This window comes from Cyanistes caeruleus, chromosome 2, assembly GCF_971803275.1.
Source record: "Cyanistes caeruleus chromosome 2, bCyaCae1.hap1.1, whole genome shotgun sequence".
NCBI lineage: Eukaryota > Metazoa > Chordata > Aves > Passeriformes > Paridae > Cyanistes > Cyanistes caeruleus.
Genome location: NC_141702.1, coordinates 100,527,474 through 100,539,549, shown reverse-complemented (window position 1 = coordinate 100,539,549; position 12,076 = coordinate 100,527,474). Strand labels below are relative to the sequence as shown.

Below are 12,076 nucleotides of genomic sequence, written 5' to 3'. Positions count from 1 at the left end.
AATTTATCAGATTGCTTTGAATGAATGATTAATAATCATTACTTCTGAAATTAAATGAAGTCTAAAATACTTGTTGAAGTTCAATGTAATTCATGATGTTTTTAGACAGTGTTATTTTCATGTTCATTCCTGATTATCACATACCTTCAGTAATACTTGTACCATAATCCATATAAAAGTTTGAGATTTTTTAAGCAGTTACAAATAATTTTCAGCATAGTTTTGCAGCCGACACATTTTGTTCTAAAATATCTCTATCACTCTACTGCCCTGTACAGTTGTACAGATCATGCAGACGATTTTGTCACAGGGATAATAGCTCCCAGAATGGTTCTCTCCTGAGAGGCAGTACAAAATAAGTAGTATGTAGCAGTCCAAACATTGCTTGACTAGAAACACAGATATTTTAGCCTAAATATAGATTTATTTTAAAGCTATTTGAACCTGAAGCTTTCATCTCTTTTACCATACTTTCAAGCATTTGAAAAGGAGCAACAAAAGCAGAGAATCTAAAGCAGTTAGATATGAATATACTATTTCACACATTAGCAGATTAATACTAACATGCCATGCACTGTGCATGGGTTTCACTGTTACCATACAGAATAATGTGTAGAAGGATAAGTGATATTAACAACATAAACATAACCTTCCAAATGCAGCCAGAGTTCCACATAACTTACAAGGAAATGTGTTCACTGGGAAGTTTCATGCTTGGGATCTTCTACATATATGCCTTCTCAAAGAATATAAATCCAAATTCTATTAAAGCCAGCAGGAAATCAGTTGAAATTAAATGATTTTTGGATTAAATCAGTACATTTCCTCACAGGCTGTTCACAAATTTGATAGGTTCATTGAGCAATCTTTTCTTGGGATATATAGGTATCATCTCTGTGACATTATGGATACTAGCTGTAATGCATGAGACTCTGTGGATTCTGGACCAATTTTGCTTCAGGATGAACTTTCCTGGTTCACTGTGAAGTGGAAAATAATTTGGCCCACTTTTTTAAAGCTTCAATAAATTTTGCAAGAGAAAAAAAATTCTGTAAATGCAAAATATGTTTTAGTTTATTTGATAATCTTGTTCTATTTTTGTAAGTGATCTATCTGTTGTATGGTTCATAGATGGGAAAATATTGCTTATTAAAATGCTATAACTCAAAATTTTGTTAATTATTTTAGCACATAATATTTTCCTTATCTTAAAGCCTATCTCAATATATTAACAGCATCTATTGCATCTTGCTACAAACCTGGCTTTCCATATAAGTTTAGTCCAATCAGACTTCCTCCCACACACATTTTTATTGAATAGCTTTGTAGGAGAATTATTTGGATATTTTAACAAATGATCATGATCTGAAAATTATTAATCAAATCAGAATAATATAAATGTTTACTATGGCAAGTTTAGGATGCTTTTTTTTTACTAAAAACATGAATATACTGGCTAACACGAAGTGTGATGTCCTTGTCATAGGGAATGTTTCATGCATTGGAAAACAGTCATAGGATTATCAGCATATGTGCTCAAAACTCACAATTAAAAATGATCTTGTGTAACAAATCTGTTAAGTAGCTACGGAATTGTTAATGATAAAATTACTTGCTCTATATAGTTTGAAAATAAAAAAAATTCATCTGACAAGGTAACTCATTGTTATTCTGATTCTTCATTATGCAGTAGGCAATGGTGTTGGTTCCTGCTATGAGATGCAAATTCAGTTGACAGTGCTCCTGCTGTCTGTATAAAGGTTAAAAATACACATATAATATTGTTCCTGGCACTTTTGGAAAGGTCTTCAAGTGATGATTTCAGTAATATACAGATTTTAATAATTCTGCATAGAACTTCATCATTTTACAAATTCACACTGACCTATGTTTATGAAGTTTATCAAACTATTGCATTCTGTTCACATTTCCACTGGCATTCTGTGGTCCTTTGGCCAAATGATATTACAAAATTATTATATTAACTGAAGGAAAGGGCATCCAATAAAAACCAATAATTAGTATAGTTGCCCAGAGTATCCAGAAAAAGTAGTAAGTTTTTGTGATTTTAAACAGTTCAGATACCAAATCATAAAATTCCTGCAACAGAAGCAGTAGGCAACCTTAGCATACGAGGAGATAACCTAAATCTATTTAATCTTCCTGACTATATATCATTCCCCCTGCTCAAATACAGAATATGGAAGGTAAAATAAAATTAGTGAGACAATAATTTTTGGTATACCACTGTATGCCACTTGATTTTACATCACATTGGTGTAGGTGAGAATGGAAGATAACCTGCCATGATAATATTGTTTGACTTAATCGATTAAATTTGGGAAAACAATGAAATATATCTATAGACCACCCTAGGATGTAAAATACTCTAGAGAACTCTGTACTTTGAAGTCAAAGTTTTAACAGATCACACATACTGCATACTTCAGTTAGCTATGTACCATCAGACAGCTTGCTCATCCTCAACATTTTTCTCATTTTTTAGATGAACCCCTTCAGATTTAGTAAGCAAAACAGGGCAGCTATGCAATTCTCTTTTCCTCTCTAATATGATGTATAGTCCTGTGTGTATCTTGACAGAGTTCCTTGACCAAAATATTTGATCTCAAGCTGCAGTTAGATAGATGCTCAAAATGGCAATCAATTATTAGTGGTACAAGGTATCTTATCTTACTGCCTACAAGATCTACCACAAATAGATGTCAAAAATTCTTACTAATTTTAAAGGTGAATGTTTTCATGAATCCATTCAACAAATTAATCATGACACTCTTTTCAAGATATTTAGAAGGAATATTATTGCTCTGCAGCGGATGTCACTGCAATGCAGTGAACAGGAAATATGACTCCATAATATGAAAAAAGTAAAATAAAGTCAATGTGCAGGTATATGAAAACACTCTGTACTTCCTATTGTTAATAATTTTACAGAAAGAAATTCACACCTTAGAATCCCATTATAATTTGTGCATAGTAGGACATAGTCTGTCCATCTCCCCTTAATCACATAGTGTACCGTGCCAATGGAATTAAGTGACACACCAGTTCCACTGTCAAGGTCCACAGTTTGATCAATACACCACGTTGGAAATGTGATGAACATGGTGGTGAAGGGCACACAGTGAATGAATACCTTGTGCAGATCAGGAGATCAGGGCACAGCATGTACCAGACGATAGGGAAGAACAGACGGATGCATCCTTCTTATCCTTCCAATTTCCACTGCTGCACAGTTACTCAAGAGAGTGCAACAGCCTTTCAAGCTACTGATTGCAGAGGCAGCTTAGAACTAAAACCAGAGTATTTTCCTATTCCATTATGCAGAATCTTCTAATTAAGTTTTCAATAACAACTCATATGGAATTTTTTCTCACATATACTGAAACCCTGAATTTTTTCATATCCAGTCTCTTAAGACTATTCTATTTTCTCAAAACGTGCAAACTTCTTGGTTCAAATGTTTTTCCCTTGTGTGTATATATCCTTAAGGCAAACTTATACTCATTGGCAGGAGAAAATGCTGTGAAGTTAAAAAAAAATTTTGTAAAAGGTCCAATCTAAACAATGATTTTTCAGCTTAATTATTTTGATTTAAATTGTAAACCCCTCTTATTATGGATGTGGTATAAGAGCATCTCAACACCAAAGCTTCTGTTGGCAGAGGAACCAGATCCAAGTATAGTGATTCAGCTTTATTTATGCCCAGGTCTATACTGAAAAGCCTAACAAAAGGAAAAATGTTTTCACTCAATGTCTGTTTGCTATTGACCCTTTCATGAAAAATAAGTCTGATTGATTAGCTTTAATAGTGAAATTAGTATTTGGTGATTAGCTTAAACAGTGAAATTAGTACTTGAGGGTAACAAAGCTGATCTGGCCCAGAATGGATAACAAAGCCCGAACACAATTTATTCTGACAGCAATTTAGCAGCAGTGGTCATTTTTAGCACAGTGTTAGTGCTAAGCTGCTATAAGAGAGCAGTCATGTTCCTAATTTTTCCTGCAACATATAAAAGAGGATGTCTAACCACAGCCAAATACCATTGGAAGTTTTCTAGTGAATGTCATGTGAAAGTATCTGTTATCTTTTGGCACTGCAAATCCCAGAAGACTATATATGCTACCATCTGCACAGTAATAACTAGAGGAAAGCTCACTGCTATGTTTTGCTACAGTTAAGCTGTTCCCAGTACTAGAATGAACTCATTTAAGCTAACTGTTATCTTTCTGCTGCAGTGCAGTACAATGTAGACCTATCTGTACTTCTTTTACTTTAATATGTGGTACTTGGCAACATTTACAATATTCAACATTATGTGATTTAGAAAGCAAACATGATGTTATAGCTTCTAAAGGTCATCAGCTAAGTTGATTTTCCTTCTCAGAGTATTTTGAAACAATTTGACTGAGGTCTACGCAGTAACTCACATCCTTCACTTACCTTCACATAAAAGTCTGCATACATTGATAAATAAAATGGTACACTTTGTCTACATTAAACAGGTTTTACAACAGCAAGGCAGGGAGAGCTTTTATGCAATGACCCATTACGTACAGCAGAGCAGCAATGCCAAGACTCACAACTTCATAGTGACTTTTGTGGTACCTCATGGTTTTCTCATTTTCATATTCATGGAATGGTGTCACCACTTGAGCATCTATGATGTCATTTTTATTGAAGCATAAAACGTGAAAGACACAGTAAATTAATATTTTTATTACATAGCAATTGTAATAATTTTGGGAGAGTCCTGACACAACTTTTTTAATACAGAAGTGCCACTTGTAACTATGTGATTTCACAGCGGTGGCTTGTGGCCAAACTGAAAACATCAACTAGATCCTGATTTTCAGAATTGTTAGGAAATCTTATCTCTTACTGTCTTGAAAACTTTGAAGAAATCAACACCAGGGAAAAAAAATCAGGCATTTTTACTATACCATGCCAAAAACTACACTCAGAATTAAAGTATATTCTCTGAAATGTCGGTTCTACCTAATAAATGCAACTACACTTAATTATAGATTTCAACATCCAATTAGGCATGTCTAAAGAGTACATCTAATAGATTCTATTGTCTTTACCCAAGCACATAAACTTCTGTTCAGGGTACTAAATCTTTCCTGAGGGGCCAAACACAATGTAGTAGATGGTTGTGAGGCCCCTCACCACTAAGTACAAGTAGGCAAATGAGTGCTGCATCATTTTGGGTGCCAAGCTGAAAGACCAAATCAGTTTGTTGGATGAGGCTGTAAACATTTAGCAAACCATTAGCTAATTGGACAAGAAAAGAATAGCCCACTTGGAGAAGAGAGATGGAAAATGTTGCTTTCTTGAAACACTTTCGTTTTTGATTTGAAGGTAGCAGGAATTGCGAAGTTCAAGGTAAAACATCGGGATTTAGCTCCACTGTCAAGGCTGAACCTTGCAGTGGACCTTGAATGGACCCCTGCAATTATCCCTACAAGAGTCTGAGGAATTTGAAAGGGGTACAATAAGTAAAATTTTCTCACAGTTTAAGGAAAGTCATGCTCAAAATATGAATACGAATTATGGCTTTTAAAGAAGGTACTCCAAGCAGGATTCATAGACATGAAAAAGTCCTTTCATGTGATAGAAAGCATTAATACAAATGAATGCACAAACTGACAGAAGAAAAATTATATTTTTTTAAATTTCCTAGTCATCATAACTGTGATGAGTTCTGATGCTGATAGTATTTTAAAGAACATTTGAAGGTCTGTCTAAAATGGTGATAAAAATTATTTTAAGCAGAGACAACATCTTTCAATGATCTCTATTGTCTATGTCTAGCACAGAGTTTTCAGTCTAGTAGAGCTGCATATAACAAGTAATGGTTCAAAGATAAAGTGAAACTGTTTCAGCAGGGAACTATGGGACATTGAACACCAAAGGTAATTAACTCCTGGATTAGAATAAAAAAGGTATTTATTATATTTTGATGTTATTAAATCAAGACTAGATTGTTCAGTCAAAGCTTAATAGGCTTTTTATAGATACTGCTATAAACTGGGTATTGATAAACATCACATTGGTGATAGATCTGAAGTCAGACAAGATCACCTGATTCCAAATAACACTGTTTTCATTATTACTAGAATAAAAAACCCACTTTTTTGTAACTATTCACTACTGTTCTAGACTGTAAAAATAGAAGACAAATAGTCCTTCTGTTTTCTTCTCTGAGTGACCACTTCAGAGACTTAACTCTCCTTAGATAACAGACAAGTCTATTTATAATGATTCAGAGAATTAAAAAACTATTAATTAAGACAACTTTTTGATTCCCTGTTTTCTCCATTTTGGACATTTTTCCTTTAAAACAAAATGAAAATGTGCTCACAACACACTGTATACTGCTTTTCATCTCCTGTAATTCCATGGTATCTCATGGGGCATTATAGGATACACCAATATAAAGCAATGGATTGTAATTTTAGATTGTAAAAAAAAAATCTGAATTGCCAAAGAAAGATCAATAAGCCTTCATGTCCTGAGACAAAAATTAAATCACAAACTTGGAAAAAAGCAGTGCATAGTCACCACACTTCCGATAACAAAAACAACTGTGACATGGCTCATTTTAAAGGTCTTCACTGCTGTAGTCTCTATTTCTCCAACATAAATGGGAAATGATAAAGGAAGTCTAATCTCAAAAGCCTTTCACTAGGTAGAGCAGTGCCAAAGAACACTATTTTGTTTGGCCTTAACATTCTGCTACCTCAGAGAATTTTGCTGAATTGTGAGGAAGGCTACTTGTTTGATAAAGAGTTAGGAAATATGGGAGCAGTAACTGGCAACTTTCCAGCAGCACTCAGACACAGTATCTTACATTATGATTAAAACAAAATAGTGATGTTAGATCACATATGCTGTTGTGTGCCAATTAAGAAAAATAACATTAACGTATTTTGATTTTTTTTTTGTTTCTTTTTTTTTTTAATTTGGTTTGGTTTGGTTTGGTTTCTTTGAAGATCTCAAAAAATATACCATATAACAGCATGTTCTGGAAAATCCATATGTGTAAATTAAGTACTCACTGATGTACTTGCAGATACATATGAGCTGGAATACATGGGTAGCAAAGAGCAAACTTAGTTATATAATTGTATATAAAGTGCTCTTACAAATAAAAAATATCTCATTTTCTTATGTAACACATAAATTAATGCATTTAAATTTTATTTTCATTATTAAGCATAAATAATTGAAAATAGCACAACAAAAAGAACTATCACCTTATTTTAATAACAATAGAACTGCTTTAAGTGAGTTGAATAAATGGCACATAATATTTGTCATACTTCTAATGACCTAAACAGCTGAAGTGACTATGGCACATGAAAAATATTTATATATCTCTTCAGGAGACTTTAGTCTTCAAGTGGTAGAGCCCTTGCCTGATAACCTCGTATAGTCTCTATATAGATGGCCTGTCATGTCTCTACAATTAGATAAACCAGAACTGCTATAATGTAATCAGTTACAACCTGAAAATTATATTTTGAAAATCAAGTTTATTAATATGTAATCTTTAGGTAATCATATTTATCCTCCTAATTTACACAATATTTATGATAGTCTACATGTCCTTGAAATAGGGAACAGGGACACTACAATATGAAAAAGTGGTCTAGCTGCTGGAGTTCATAAATTTTGTTCAGCTTTGGATGAGTTCAAAGAATTGCCATGTAAGAAAAGCCTTACAGAGGGAATTTATCTGATTATGGCAGTAATAATTACCCAGCTGTTTATTGCAGATAGAGAAATAATTCATGTAGGCAATAGGCCGTGGTGGCAATGACACTCCGCATTTAGTAAATATGCAAACTGTTCATTTCTAATTAACCAAGCTAGAGGATGCCCTTATTAAATGTATAAACTAAAAGTGCCTTCCTGACAAGTGATGAATTGTTACATTGCACAAACTCTTGCCACAGAATTACTGGAGTGAACTTGGGGCTTAACTTCATTAAGAGATCTTGTGGGATAGTTAAATGAGGATGGACAGCATAACAAGACCTACCTGACAGTCAATGATATGTTAGAGCTTAATGAAACTGCACTTCTTCCCCTTTTCTACTTATTTTACAGTAAAGATTGTACTTCAGACAAAATAGAAGACTGCGAAGTCTGTCTCTATGACACAGTTTAAAAGGCCAAGATTAGTCAGTCTTTGTCCACAGAAAATGTTTTATGAGCTGTCAGTAATTCTAACAGACCTTTTACAAAATAAAAAAATCCATCCAGACACTACAGCACCTTCAAAACTCACAGGTATAGAACTATGGTTATCCTACAATACTGTCTTGTCACACCTGTTTTATTCTACCTTTATCAAAACTAATCATTTACACCACTGACTATTTGGTCCAATAAATGTACACAGGATCTCAGATTTCTATATGCACATTCAGATAAAAAAATTTTCTTTGGATACAAGTGAAATTAAGCTTCATGTTTAATCTGTTGATCCTAATGGTGTGTTTAGCGCTATATGAAAGTAATGAGAAAATATTGCCTTCATGTCATTGAAGACTTCAGTTTAAGCAGCTACTTGAGTTACAGTGTTCATATTTATTGCAAAACTTCAACTATTTACACAGAACTAGCTAAAAACATGGTAGGGTGCTTCCACTCCTTGCTCAAGAGAGACATGGACAGAATAAAGCTCATGAGGCATGTGAGCTGTATGTGTTGGAAATTCAGCTTACTGTGTAAGCATAATTGTTCCTACCTTAACCTCACTGTATTCAGGAAGTGCTTTCCCATGGAGTTAAAACAGCCCATTGACTGCTCTATAACTTTAGACAATTTGCTTCAATTTCATGATCAACCCCAAAAGCTCATTTTTTTATATCTTACCTATCCTAACAGCATCAGGTTTGTGGCTACGGAAGTACTCTGAGATCCTCAGTAAATTACAGTTTTAAGATTCTTAGAAATCTAGCAGTTATACCAAAAATCCTCAAGAAAAGGCACAGATGTCTTAATTTATGTGACCTACTAATCCAAATTAATATTTAAATATGAGAAAGCATACTTGGCACTTGTCTCTATTTCTGACGCTCACAGAAAAAGCTCACAGGTAAGTTTATACCCAGAAAATTGAAATTGCAGGTAAATTTAAAAGCATAATGTATTTCCTCTCCATATCTTTCAAGACGAGTAAAAAAAGATGGGTTGAAGATAAAGTAGTTAATTAAACATCAAGTAAAAGACAACATTACAAAAATGAGGGGTTTATTGTTGCAAGATTTCTAAGGAGCTGTCTGAAAGGCTTTGGCACTAATTGAAAATAGACTACAGATCAATTGCTTCTGCAGTCAATGATGAGGAACATTTTAATTGAATTATAAGACAATATATACATTCTTCCAAACACTTTGACACCTGAGAAAATGGCTAGCACCTGGATTTATCTTTATCAAAAAGGAACAGACAGGTGGAGGCTGAAGAAGTTTTCCTCACATTTTTATGACAAAGAATGATTTATTTCAAGCCCACTCCATGGAAAAAATGCTATAGCTTAGAAGGTTTAAGGAGCCATGTACTTGCCATGTTAAAAGAAAATGCACTTCAGAAATGGTATAGTAATATAGAATAAGATAATCTTACTTTTTTCCATACTGCGTTCTCAGGCATATTTACAGAATAGCTAAACATTGGATTAGATCACCAGCAGCATGTAAGTACTCTTTCATTTCACTCTTCATTAGGGCTATAAAAAATAAAGCTGCACAAATGATTTGTGAATATACATACTGCCAAGAAAGTGATTTTTATTGTTTCATATTATCTATTTCCCTGACGTGTCTTGAAGACCTGGAAGTTTTAATGATGACTATGAAACTACATCTGCTGATAGAACAGCTAGGCAAACTTGGATCAAAGCCACACTCTCCACTCACTTCCAACGCCAACAATGGAAAGAAGAATTTGGTGTTGACCCTGCAAATGTGTGAAATGACTGATTTTTAAACTCAACAATGTTTATGTAAGCTATGATGCTAATTAAAGGTAGACTCAGGCCTTAGTTTGCTACTTTTAAGTCAGTGTTTATTCAGTAGCCAAGAAAGCTGAACTATCTGCCTTGATTACATAAGAACATAAATGCCAGTACTTTGCCACTGCTTTGTTAGTTTTCTGATACTGCTATCTTTACCCAGTTCTGTGCCTCCAGGAAAAATTTAAATGGTGCCATTCATCAGTAAATGGAGCAATACATCCCAAAATCTTATCTCTACTTGCACACCTGACATATAGCAAAGTTCCTTTACTATAGTTTAAAGGCCAGTGTGTAGATAACCTTAGGCAAAGAACCGCAAGTTAATCACACAGTTGGGCAACTGACATCATCCATAAATTCTTCGGATATAATGGCACCAGCATGCTAATTTATGTGAAGTGATGTCCATTTGCTTATCATGGACTGGAAACTGTTTCACATAAAACAAAATTCTAATGCATCATATGGAGTTATAGCCTATGCTAATTGCTTTTGGCATATTTCCCCTTGTAACCATTTAGCCAGCTCTTGGAGATGGTAAAAATGCAGCTTTAAGAATGTTTCAAATGAAAGTATAGAAAGCATTTTCTCTTAAAATTAAATACACTAACTGCACTGAGAAGTAATGAAATTTACTTTCATGCATATATTTATAAATTAAACCACCCAACTAATCCATATTGAGATAGAATATAGTATATATTGGTACTTAAATAAAATTTGGTGCTACAGATAATGATTTATTACTAAAATATAAGTAACAAAATATAGTAAAATAAAATTTAAGAACAAGTTTCTTACTTCCTTAAGAACTTCCTATATCTTTTAGGCAAAAGAGAACTCAAGATTAACAAACCCATTTCATCACTACACTGAAATTAAACTGTACAAACGTTAAGAAAAATACAAATATGTCCTTCTGTATACAGAGTTTAGGGTTCAAATTTGGTTTTTTCCATCTCTTAAGGGATTCTTTCAAGCATTTCTCAATGTAACTCCTAGGGGCTCTACTGGGGACACCAGCAGCCATCAGACCTAGTGGTTCTGTAGCAGTGGGAAGAGATAGGAATGCTGGAGGAATTTAGCCAGTCTGGGAGCTAAAACTGAGAGTTATCTTCCATTTGTACAAAGGCAGTGCCTTAAGTCTGTTAAGTCTAACAGTGCCATAACCAGTCTGTTAAGTGAGTGAAAACTCACACATAATATGACTATTATTATTTAATTATATTTTAGGTCAATTTCTGTTAAATCAATTTCTGTTAAACTTAATTACATTCCTCTATAGCTTTAAGCTGGGGCAGCTTCTATTAAGTTTACTTTCTCCTGGGGTTTTCACACTAAAGACAAATGATAAAGGTCTGGCTACCAAATGAGGGCAGCTATTAAATAAGGACGGTTTGTATTAAAGCTGAATGGTAAAGATGTGGCTACTGGTTGAGAAAACCACTTAGTACAACAAGTGTTGTTTATTTTTAAAAAAACTAGGGTAAAGGTGGAATGAGAAGGAAACAAACTTTAGTCAATTACTCTTTTAAGATATATCTTAAGACACAGTCTCAAGCTGCACCAAGGAAATATATTGGATATTAGGAATATTGGGTTGGATACTAGGAAAGTTTTTCAAAGAAAGAGTGATAAAGTACTGGAATGATTCGTGCGGGTAGGTGGTGGAGTCACCATCCCCAGATGTGTTTAAAAAAGACTGGATGTGGCACTTGGTGACATGGTTTAGTTGAGGTGTTAGGGCATAGGTTGGACTCAATGATCTTGAAGGTCTCTTCTAACCTAATGATTCTATGATTCTGTGATTTTGTGTTATAAGAAACTTAACAGAATGTCCAAATTTTCATGAGACCTTCCTCTGAAGTTTCTCTTAGAAATGAGTGAGGGATGATTTGAAATAGGCTCCTCCTTAACAAAAGATGAGAAAATTAGGCACAAATCTTGGCTCTGGTGTCCAAAAAATAAGAGGACTTGCAATGTGATTTTAGATAGGTGTTGATAAATTAAAATTCTGCCAGTGT

General features: G+C 34.0%; 1 protein-coding gene across 11 annotated transcripts in view; it reads right to left on the bottom strand.

Moving 5' to 3' along the window:
• Window positions 1-12,076, bottom strand: part of SPATA17 (spermatogenesis associated 17) — an 88,657-nt gene that overhangs the window by 56,009 nt on the left and 20,572 nt on the right. The window lies entirely within an intron of this gene.